General features: G+C 38.8%; 1 protein-coding gene across 6 annotated transcripts in view; it reads right to left on the reverse strand.

Moving 5' to 3' along the window:
• Positions 1–12,548, reverse strand: part of sgms2a (sphingomyelin synthase 2a) — a 246,777-nt gene that overhangs the window by 146,264 nt on the left and 87,965 nt on the right. The window lies entirely within an intron of this gene.

Below are 12,548 nucleotides of genomic sequence, written 5' to 3' on the forward strand. Positions count from 1 at the left end.
TGGTCATTCAATCCACCGACGCGCTGATGATAGCGAGTGATCGCGGAAGCATGATGTCACCGACAGTGACACACAACAAAGAAGTACCTTTTTCAAGACGGGCAGATCTTCAAGTCAGATTAAAGTCACAGGAGCGTTTGAAGACGTTATTTACGTTACGTTGTGATCCTGCTTCAAGAGCATCATGCGATCCAAGTAGAGTGCGAGCAAACACTCATTTGCAACAGTCATCTTTAGCTTTAAAGGCCTACTGAAAGCCACTACTAGCCACCACACAGTCTGATAGTTTATATATCAATGATGAAATATTAACATTGCAACACATGACAATACGGCCGCTTTAGTTTACTAAATTGCAATTTTAAATTTTGCACGGAAGTATCATGGTAAAGCGTCGCGGTATGATGACGTCACGCATTGTAGAGGACATTTTGTTCCAGCACCGTTCCCAGCTATAAGTCGATTGTTTACATCGCATAATTCCACAGTATTATGGACATCTGTGTTGCTGAATCTTTTGCAATTTGTTCAATGAACAATGGAGACGTCAAAGACGAAAGCTGTAGGTGGGAAGCGGTGTATTGCGGCCGTCTTTAGCAACACAAACACAGCCGGTGTTTCATTGTTTACATTCCCGAAAGATGACAGTCAAGCTTTACTATGGAACAGAGATGTCAAGCGAACACGGTTGGATTGGACCACACACACAAAGTACAGTGTGTTATGCAGCGATCATTTCGAAAGATCGTGTTTCGAAGAGGTTCCTTTGCGAACAGCAGAGATTGGCATCGTCACCACCCGTCGACTGGTACTGAAGAAAGGTGCGCGGCCGACCTTCAAGTTGTACAGGTATGACCATATAATCTCACTAAAACAATAGTAACACAATAAGCAGATAAGAGATTTTCCGGAATGATCCTAGTAAATGTGTCTAATAACACACTTAATAGGGCGGTATAGCTCGTTTGGTAGAGCGGCCGTGCCAGCAACTTGAGGGTTGCAGGTTCGATCCCAGCTTGCACCATCCTAGTCACTGCTGTTGTGTCCTTGGGCAAGACACTTTACCCACCTGCTCCCAGTGGCACCCACACTGGTTTTAAATGTAACTTAGATATTGGGTTTCACAATGTAAAGCGCTTTGAGTCACTTGAGAAAAGCGCTATATAAATATAATTCACTTCACTTCACTAATAACATCTGAATCGCTCCCACTGACCTTGTCTTTTTTTTCCTTCTCTAGTCCTTCACTCTCACTTTCCTCATCCACAAATCTTACATCCTCACTCAAATTAATGGGGAAATTGTCACTTTCTCGATCCAAATCGCTCTCGCTGCTGGTGGCCATGATTGTAAACAATGTTGAGATGTGAGGAGCTCCACAACCCGTGATGTCACGCGCACATCGTCTGCTACTTCCAGTACAGGCAAGGCTTTTTTATTAGCGACCAAAAGTTGCAAACTTTATCGTGAATGTTCTCTACTAAATCCTTTCAGCAAAAATATGGCAATATCGCGAAATGATGAAGTATGACACATAGAATGGACCTGCTATCCCCGTTTAAATAAGAACATCTCATTCCAGTAGGCCTTTCAAGTGGTTATAATATGATTTTTTTTGTTTCTCATTGTCATCTCACTGCCTGGAGTATTTCCTTGCCCTGATGTGGGATCTGAACTGTGGATGTCGTTGTGGCTTGTGCAGCCCTTTGAGACACTTGTGATTTAGGGCTATATAAATAAACGTTGATTGATCGATTTTCTAGTGGTCTACATAACATGTAATGGTGGTTCTTTGGTCAAAATTTGACAGATTCTGTGTTACAGATCATCTTCAAGCTGCTTTCTGACTGTCTTCAAAATGCGCCGTTTTGTGGGTGGTCTTATTTGCGTGCCTCCACTCCAACTGCGTCCCCCCCCCGGTCAGCCATGTTAAGGTTTTAGCACTTCCATATGGAGTCTGCTGACAGATACAAGTGTGAATTATGCACTATTCTCTATTAGAAATGGCAACAGCGGAGGATACATGTGCATGTACGAGCCAGTCTGCCCCATAATAGGATGCGCGCCAGGCATTTTGGGCACATTTCTACCATATATGGATAATCCGCTGATGGTCACACATGGCAAGAATCTTACAAAAGTTTTGGTGGAAGTATGAAGAAAAGCAAGAGTGTTTTATAAGTATGCTGCCGCGGTTTGATTACTAATTTTCAACACTTATGCAGATCCCAAATACACCAAAATAGGTACCAATAGGTAAGAAAAGTAGATTTTTTTTTATAGTAGGGCCTCTTTAAATAGAATTTACTGCACATGATGGTGGTATAGTCGTTGCATTTGACGTGTCATGAGTGGACAGCATCCAGCAGCTTTATCCACCTCTGCATGCGCTTTAAAATATTGTTTGTTGGTGTGAGATAGTTGTGCGTGTTACACTTGCCGTACTATTTACCACAAACTTATTCGCAATATTACCGGACCGATATTACAACATAAGGTCATCTATTGCAATATAACTGATAATAAAAGTTGATGGGGTCAAAGAGAAATATGTTCTCCTTTAAAAGGAATCAGACATGTTTTTATTAATACTAATATTAATAGCATATATGTCTACTCTTTACTCAACTGTGCTATCACTTAAGGATCTGCTGTCTTGATGAGTTTTTGGTTGAAAAAATGTATATCAAAACTAATTTTGTATGTACACTGTTTTTTTCAACAGTATTTCCATACAGTAGTCCATGCTCTTCTATATCTGCATTCTTCACCGTATAATATTTTACTGTTTTTAGGGAGATCATCTCAACATCTGTACAGAGAAAAAAAATATCGCCCTTTTTTGCTAATTATGGTGCATTAAATTTTAACCAGACGTTTGACTTATAATTTTAAATTCTTCTTAGGTTCGTATATTGCATCATTTTTTTTATTGCTATTATTACTACTTTTATGGATGCATAGACTTTATTTATCACACAATGGGGAAATTACGTGGCTTCAGTGCAGATGAATAAGTCTACAAAATAAGTGTAATCTCACTGTTTTATGTTTAATTTTTTCATATTTAATATATATATATATATGTCTTGATTGGATTATCCAGAGAATAGTGCTCGATACCGTGGTAGAGCACAATATGTAGGTGTGGGAAAAATCCCAAGACTACTTCGTCTCTACAGAACTGTTTCATGAGGGGTTCCCTCCTAATGATTGAGGGAACCCCTCATGAAACAGTTCTGTAGAGACGAAGTAGTCTTGTGATTTTTCCCACACCTACATATATATATATATATATATATTTATATATACATATATAATATATATATATATATCCATCCATCCATTTCCTACCGCTTATTCCCTTTTGGGGTCGCGGGGGGCGCTGGTGCCCATCTCAGCTACAATCGGGCGGAAGGTGGGGTACACCCTGGACAAGTCGCCACTTCATCACAGGGCCAACACAGATAGACAACATTCACACTATATGTATATAAAATAATATAAATATAAATATGAAATATATAAAAATAAGCAAATAAATATATTCATAAATATACATATTTCAAAACATTCTATATTATCTTTTAGATGTTAATTTGGAGTTTTTCTCCAGTGAGGATGCCTCAAGAGTTTTTTCTTTTCTTCGATCCTCAGTGCCATGCCATGTTTTGTTTTGGTCAACATTGCTGTCTGTGTATGTTTTCTATGCATTTGTTTTGTTTTTATCATCATTCAATCAAAGTAAAAAACACACTTTTATACATACTTTTTACTGCTACTATTATCCCATTAGCAACTTGAATGCTTGGCTGAAGTATGGGCGTTTTAACAAGGAGCAGAATGAATTCTATTTAACACAATTATTTGGCACTTTGCTTTATAAATACACAGTCTATGTCAAATTATAGTCTACCACTTCAGTGCAGCTTTCAGCCCAATACGACATATTTAGTCACTAGCATGAAACGTATTCACTTGTTTTAAAGCCAGTAGGGCTCCAAACTGATGCAAACAATCTGCTGTCATAATTACTGGAGCACTTGAAAAGCATGTATATACTTATACATACATACGTATATACTTATGCTACATGTGGTAAGGTCTGGCTTCAATTAAAACACCATCACTGTCAAAGCTAATCGACACTATCGACATTTATCTGTAACGTCCAGCACGCTGCATGTGTTATTAAAGTCCCACAGGCGCTGTTCTCTAATATTCAGCTGCACCGTACTGCTTTGTCATGGCAACATGGTATTTACAGTCACTATTGCTCAGGCACGTCGTAAATCTTTATTTTTGGGGAGTTGCCAGACATTGAGGCCTCCTGAACAGTTTTTTTGTACCTGATGCCTCTTATATGTGGCTCGTGCCAGTCGCTACCGCACATTAAAATGTTCTACTCAGTGTAGACCGCCATTTTTAAAGCGACATTGGCTGCTGACTTCTGAACACATGTTCTTATTATATGCCAAACAGTGGCAGCAATGCTCGAAAATCATTACGTTATTGCAAACAAACAACGCAAAACATCAATAAATCTCGTGAATTATTTGTTCAGCCAGCAAGGTGTGAGCTCTGTGCAAATTTTATGTTACCTGAAGAACAAAAAAAGGTGTATGACATGACACAATAATATTTAAAAACTATTATTCTAAAGAGTGTTTTCAAATTTAGACAAGCAAAATGTCTGAAGTGCATCTTCGCCAGGGGTGTGCAAACTTTTTGACTTGGGGGCTGCATTGGATTAAAAAACTTTGGCCATGGGCCGGAAGCATGTAAAGTAACATATATTTTATATACATATATCCATCCATCCATCCATTTTCTACCGCTTGTCACTTTTGGGGTTGAATTAAAAAAACAACATATATATATCCATCCATCCATTTCTTACCGCTTATTCCCTTTGGGGTCGCGGGGGGCGCTGGTGCCTATCTCAGCTACAATCGGGCGGAAGGCGGTTTACACCCTGGACAAGTCTCACATATATATATATATATATATATATATATATATATATATATATACATATACATACATACATACACACACATACATACATACATACATACAAATATATACAGTATATACACATATTTCTACATACACACACATATAGACACACATATATTATATATATACATATGTATGTATGTATGTATATATATATATATATATATATATATATATATATATATAGTATACATCCATCCATCCATTTTCCCACCACTTGTCCCATATGAGGTCGCCTAAATATTGATATATGTATACATACATGTGGGTGTACATACATACATATTAGGGCTGTGAATCTTTGGGTGTTCTACGATTCAATTCACTGATTCAATATCGATTCTTGGGGTCGCGATTCGATTATATATCGATTTTTTCGATTCAACGCAATTCTCGATTCAAAAGCGATATTTTTCCGATTGAAAAGGATTGTGTATTCATTCAATACATAAGATTTTAGCAGGATCTACGCCAGTCTGCTGACATGCTAGCAGAGTAGTAGATTTAAAAAAAAAAAAAAGCTTTTATAATTGTAAAGGACAATGTTTTATCAACTGATTGCAATAATGTAAATTTGTTTTAACTATTAAACGAACCAAATATATGACTTATTTTATCTTTGTGAAAACATTGGACACAGTGTGTTGTCCAGCTTATGAGATGTGATGCAAGTGTGACACTATTGTTCTTTTTTATTATTTTTATAAATGTCTAATGATAATGTCAATGAGGGATTTTTAATCACTGCTATGCTGAAATTATAACTAATATTGATACTGTTGTTGATAATATTCATTTTTGTTTCACTACTTTTGGTTTGTTTTGTGTGGTGTTTGTGTCTCCTCTCAATTGCTCTGTTTATTGCAGTTCTGAGTGTTGCTGGGTCAGGTTTGGTTTTGGAATTGGATTGCATTGTTATGGTATTGCTGTGTAGTGGTTTGTTTTTAAAAATGGGAATTGATTCTGAATCGCACAACGTGAGAATCGCGATTCAAATTCGAATCGATTTTTCCCACACCTCTAATATATATATATATATATATATATATATATATATATATATATATATATATATATATATATATACATATAGCCTACACATGTACTAATTATATTAATATCATGGATATATAAATATTAAAATTGAATGTTAAGAGTATGTGAAAGTTCGATTCCTACCTTCTTTACATCCGTGACGACCTCCTTAAAGTTGTGTAATCAGTCAGAAATATCATGCAGCTAAAATGTATTGCACATTGTAATGGATTTAAATGGATGTAATATTTAGTTTTTTATGGTGCTTTCTTTGTAATATCTACAAAGTTCAGTCAGCGGGTTGTGACCGTGTGTTGACTTTTTGTGTTGGTTGCATTTTGTTTGTGCAATTACTAGTAAAAGTTGTTTGGATTGGGTCATAAGTGGTGGCTGTGATAGTTTTACTTAAAATCACAATCTATGGTCATTGACCTGATTTATTCACACTGGCCGCAAGATCACTCCAAATGCACCATAATCCGATTGCTAAATATTTAAAATTACTTTTTACTCATGCTGTTTTGTGGGCCAAACTAAAGATGCTGTCGGGCCGCAATGGGCCCTCAGGCCATAGTTTGGACACCCTGATCTACGCCATAAATCGCCTTTAAGAATAAAACTACGAAACTAAGCTTTAATGCTTTTATGTCTTAACATTAACAGTTGTCACATTTTTTTAGTGAAGAATGTTAAAACGCCAACAATACAGGTTTTATGACCACTATGTCCTACCATTTTTTGTTTTAATCTACGTCGATTGCTCTTGTTTAAGTTTGTTCTGATACACTTCTGTAATTTTTCTGCATCTCTGTGGGAAAGAAACTTGTGGTTCATGCCAAGATACAAGAGCACAACAGATATTTGTGCAACAAAAAATATATATACATGCAGTGAGTTAACACCGTCGCTTAAGATGAAAGGTGGAGTGTTTGTGTATGACTAAAGTCCGATTTGCCGCAAACAGCTGTTTTTATTATTTTTGCCTTTATTGGCTGCAAGACTCTCTTAATCATGAACATATGATGAGCATGTTTTTTTTTCATTCTTTCCAATCTACTTTGGAAAGACTTTCAAAGGAAAATGTCCTGATATGTACTCATCTCCACCAAAATGATGGATGTAAATTAGCCAGTAAAATACACAAAGCAATATCCTGTTCGGAAACAACTCCTCCTGCCCCCTTATCCCCCATAATTCATTTTAAATGTCACGGTGAGATACTCTGGTAATAGAATACAGTGTAGGAGCGGTCCTCATTTGCTTTAAAGAAGCAAAAACAACTCCCAACAAAAAAACCTTCCAACGACTTTCAAATTAGTCTGGCGTCAAGACGGGTTTCCCCTCGTTTGGGAGCCACCTGCTGAACATCCTGCGTCATCACATTTGCAGGCCAGGAAGAAGGTGGAAAGAAGAAGAAGTTTGTTTATCAGCCAGTCTGGATGTTGCCCAACGCTTTATCAGCGTGACTCACATCAAAGTCATTGAGGGAACTTCACACTGACTCACCAAGGCAAAACCTTCTATTGTAAAACATCCCAAAATCCAAAACAGTACCAAAGCAAACACAAATATTGAAAGTAGCTCTACCAAGTTCCCGTACTATTGATGTTGATAACATTCTTTGATTAGAGGGGTATTGTCCGCTAGGGACGGGTACCTTTCACATTCCCCAGGGTTCGGTCCTTGGCCCTGCACTCTTCAGCATCTACATGCTGCCGCTAGGTGACATCATACGCAAATACGGTGTTAGCTTTCACTGTTATGCTGATGACACCCAACTCTACATGCCCCTAAAGCTGACCAACACGCCGGATTGTAGTCAGTTGGAAGCGTGTCTTAATGAAATAAAACAATGGATGTCCGCTAACTTTTTGCAACTTAACGCCGAAAAAACGGAAATGTTGATTATCGGTCCTGCTAGACACCGACCTCTATTTAATAATACAACTTTAACATTTGACAACCAAATAATAAAACAAGGTGACTCGGTAAAAAATCTGGGTATTATCTTCGACCCAACTCTCTCCTTTGAGTCAAACATTAAAAGCGTTTCTAAAACGGCCTTCTTTCATCTGCGTAATATCGCTAAAATTCGCTCCATTTTGTCCACTAAAGACGCCGAGATCATTATCCATGCGTTTGTTACGTCTCGCCTCGACTACTGTAACGTATTATTTTCGGGTCTCCCCATGTCTAGCATTAAAAGATTACAGTTGGTACAAAATGCGGCTGCTAGACTTTTGACAAGAACAAGAAAGTTTGATCACATTACGCCTGTACTGTATATACCTTTATATACATATATACATACATATATACCTATACTGTATATACCTTTATATACATACATATATACCTATACTGTATATACCTTTATATACATATATACATACATATATACCTATACTGTATATACCTTTGTATACATATATACATACATATATACCTATACTGTATATACCTTTATATACATACATATATACCTACACTGTATATACCTTTATATACATATATACATACATATATACCTATAATGGCTCACCTGCACTGGCTGCCTGTGCACTTAAGATGTGACTTTAAGGTTTTACTAATTACGTATAAAATACTACACGGTCTAGCTCCATCCTATCTTGCCGATTGTATTGTACCATATGTCCCGGCAAGAAATCTGCGTTCAAAGGACTCCGGCTTAATAGTGATTCCTAGAGCCCAAAAAAAGTCTGCGGGCTATAGAGCGTTTTCCGTTCGGGCTCCAGTACTCTGGAATGCCCTCCCGGTAACAGTTCGAGATGCTACCTCAGTAGAAGCATTTAAGTCTCACCTTAAAACTCATCTGTATACTCTAGCCTTTAAATAGACTCCCTTTTTAGACCAGTTGATCTGCCGCTTCTTTTCTTTCTCCTATGTCCCCCCCTCCCTTGTGTTCTTGTCAAAAGTCTAGCAGCCGCATTTTGTACCAACTGTAATCTTTTAATGCTAGACATGGGGAGACCCGAAAATAACCATGATGACCATGGATGAAGTACTGGCTGTCCAGAGTCGAGACCCAGGATGGACCGCTCGTCGGGACCCAGGATGGACCGGTCGCCTGTATCGATTGGGGACATCTCTACGCTGCTGATCCGCCTCCGCTTGAGATGGTCTCCTGTGGACGGGACTCTCGCTGCTGTCTTGGATCCGCTTTGAACTGAACTCTCACGGCTGTGTTGGAGCCACTATGGATTGAACTTTCACAGTATCATGTTAGACCCGCTCGACATCCATTGCTTTCGGTCCCCTAGAGGGGGGGGTTGCCCACATCTGAGGTCCTCTCCAAGGTTTCTCATTGTCAGCATTGTCACTGGCGTCCCACTGGATGTGAATTCTCCCTGCCCACTGGGTGTGAGTTTTCCTTGCCCTTTTGTGGGTTCTTCCGAGGATGTTGTAGTCGTAATGATTTGTGCAGTCCTTTGAGACATTTGTGATTTGGGGCTATATAAATAAACATTGATTGATTGATGGATTGATTTAAACCGATATGGTTCCAATTCTCTGTATCTTGGAGTCAATACTTTTTGATTTGTTCAGTACACAAGACAAAGCGAGAGCTGTGGCAGGACAACTTTTCGCTGTTTCGCTATGACAACACACTTGCTTTTACAATGCTTTGCTTATCCGACAGTTCCCGGCCGAGATGAACATCATCCCTATGTTTGAGACACACTAGACTTAATTCTGCGTATCATTTTTTCCACTCTCAAGTGAGTCAAGAAGGAGACACATTTTGAAGACGTGGACAACATCAAAATGACCGTGACGACAAAGGATCCCAGAATAAGATTTCCAGGAATGTAAGCCAGAGAAGGTTGGGAAAGTTTGTTAAAACACAAGGCAATTCATTTGTACCACTTGTACAGTGGTACCTCAACCTAAAAGGGAACCAGACAAGAAGAAATATTTAGCCATTTTCTGCAACAACAACGACCACTACCAATCATCAAAGACATCATGAGTCAAAAACAAGACGAATGATGATCCTGAACCTTTCTATTGGAGATACAACTTTTAGAAGCTGAGTGATAAACAGATCCAACAAGTAGCATGAATTGATTAACATAAATCCCGACTAAAACAAGTTGAAAAACTTATTTGGGTGTTATCATTTAGTGGTCTATTGTACTGAACTTTGAAATCTACTAATAAAAGTTTCAATCAATAGCATTATTGCTAAGTGCTAATAAATAAGTAATAGAAACCAGTAGCATAATAAAACAATCACTTGCTGTACAATGTCTGCTCTCACTGGGATGCCGACTGATGGGATTGGAGCGATGTACATGACTGGAAGGGTTAATCAGCAGGAATCGACTGACACCCAGTGAAGGGACTGTAGAGATTAAGTAGTCAGGATGAAATGTGTTTCAGGTGTGCGCACAGGTGAAGTGAAGTGAATTATATTTATATAGCGCTTTTTCCCCTTGAATCAAAGCGCTTTACATAGGGAAACCCAATATCTAATTTTCACATTTAAACCAGTGTGGGTGGCACTGGGAGCAGGTGGGTAAAGTGTCTTGCCCAAGGACACAACGGCAGTGACTAGGATGGCGGAACCTGTAACCCTCAAGTTGCTGACACGGCCGCTCTACCAACCGAGCTATACCGCCCCACAGGTGGCTACACCCCATTACCCAGAAACCAGGCACTGCAACAAAAAGAAGAGAGGCGGCAACAGAGCTGACAGTTCATGACAAAACTTCCATTGTGTTTCACAAGCGTGAGGCAGTGCATCAATGAAAAGGAAAGTTAAAAACGTGAAGTGAAATTGAACATTGTGAAACGCTCACTAAGTGGACAAACGGTAACAATGGCTGTGATTCTTTGGTATACCACTACATGAAGCCCGCATACCACTACCACAGTTTGAGAATCCCTGATCTTACTGTTTTGCGACCATCATCAAGGATAAGGAGGGTATTGTTTAACACGGGGGTCGGGAACCTTTCGGGCTGAGAGGCCATGAAAGCCAAATATTTAAAATGTATTTCCGTGAGAGCCGTATAATCTTATTAACACTGAATACAACTGTCAGGTTCAAACACAGATGACATCTATTAAACAGACAAGAATCAATCAATCAATCAATCAATGTTTACTTATATAGCCCTAAATCACTAGTGTCTCAAAGGGCTGCACAAACCACCACGACATCCTCGAAGAAGCAAGGAATTAAACAGAGACAGGATTCAATTTAGCTCGATGAGGCGAAAGGCATGTACACTTGTACAGTGACGTCTACGCCTCCTCTTTTGTTTGGACTTTCCCTGATTAGATCAACAAAATGCTTGCATCGCTTATTCTTTTTAATAACATTGTTATTCTGAAGGTAACCAATGATAAATAAAATACTTCTGACCATTGATGTGACTTCTTGAACAGGTGCGGTAGAAACGGAATGCGTGAGAATGTTTTATATTTTGAACGTTATTTTTAACACTGATTACCAGCGGAATTATTCATTACTTACCGTGTTAAGCAACGTGGGCTAAGATTGATCTGAGAGCCAGATGCGGTCTTCAACAGAACCACATCTGGCTCTAGAGCCACAGGTTCCCTACCCCTGGTTTAACATATAAAACAATCTGCTCCTATGAAGTCGACAGTGGTGACTGAGAAGTGCAATAATCTTACAATTGAAAATTCCCCCATTTTAACGCCTCTCCCGGTATGCAAGACAATTTTAGTCTATTTTATTTAAAGGGGAACATTATCACCAGACCTACGTAAGCGTCAATATATACCTTGATGTTGCAGAAAAAAGACCATATGTTTTTTTAACCGATTTCCGAACTCTAAAAGGGTGAATTTGGCGATTTAAACGCCTTTCAATTGATAGCCTATCGAGCGATGACCTTTCACCTGTGACGTCACAACATGAAGCAATCCGCCATTTTCTCAATCTTATTACACGCACAAAGTCAAATCAGCTCTGTTATTTTCCGTTTTTTCGACTGTTTTCCCGTACCTTGGAGACATCCTGCCTCGTGGGCGTGTTGTCGGAGGCTGTAACAACACTAACAGAGATGGATTCAAGTTGCAACAATGGCCAAAAGATGCGAAAGTCCCTCGTTTGTTTCGCACACTTTACCAACGACAGCTATGCTACGACAGAGATGGCAAGAATGTGTGAATATCCTGCGACTCTCAAAGCAGATGCATTTCTTTTTCTGTCTCATTTTGTCCACCAAACTTATAACGTTGTGCATGAAAGCACAAATGTGAGTTTTGTTGATGTTATTGACTTATGTGGAGTGCTAATCAGACATATTTGATTTAAACCGATATGGTTCCAATTCTCTGTAAGGTTTCTCCAAGGTTTCTCATAGTCAGCATTGTCACTGGCGTCCCACTGGATGTGAATTTTCCCTGCCCACTGGGTGTGAGTTTTCCTTGCCCTTTTGTGGGTTCTTCCGAGGATGTTGTAGTCGTAATGATTTGTGCAGTCCTTTGAGACATTT

Source organism: Nerophis ophidion, linkage group LG20, assembly GCF_033978795.1.
Source record: "Nerophis ophidion isolate RoL-2023_Sa linkage group LG20, RoL_Noph_v1.0, whole genome shotgun sequence".
In the NCBI taxonomy this organism is placed as follows: domain Eukaryota; kingdom Metazoa; phylum Chordata; class Actinopteri; order Syngnathiformes; family Syngnathidae; genus Nerophis; species Nerophis ophidion.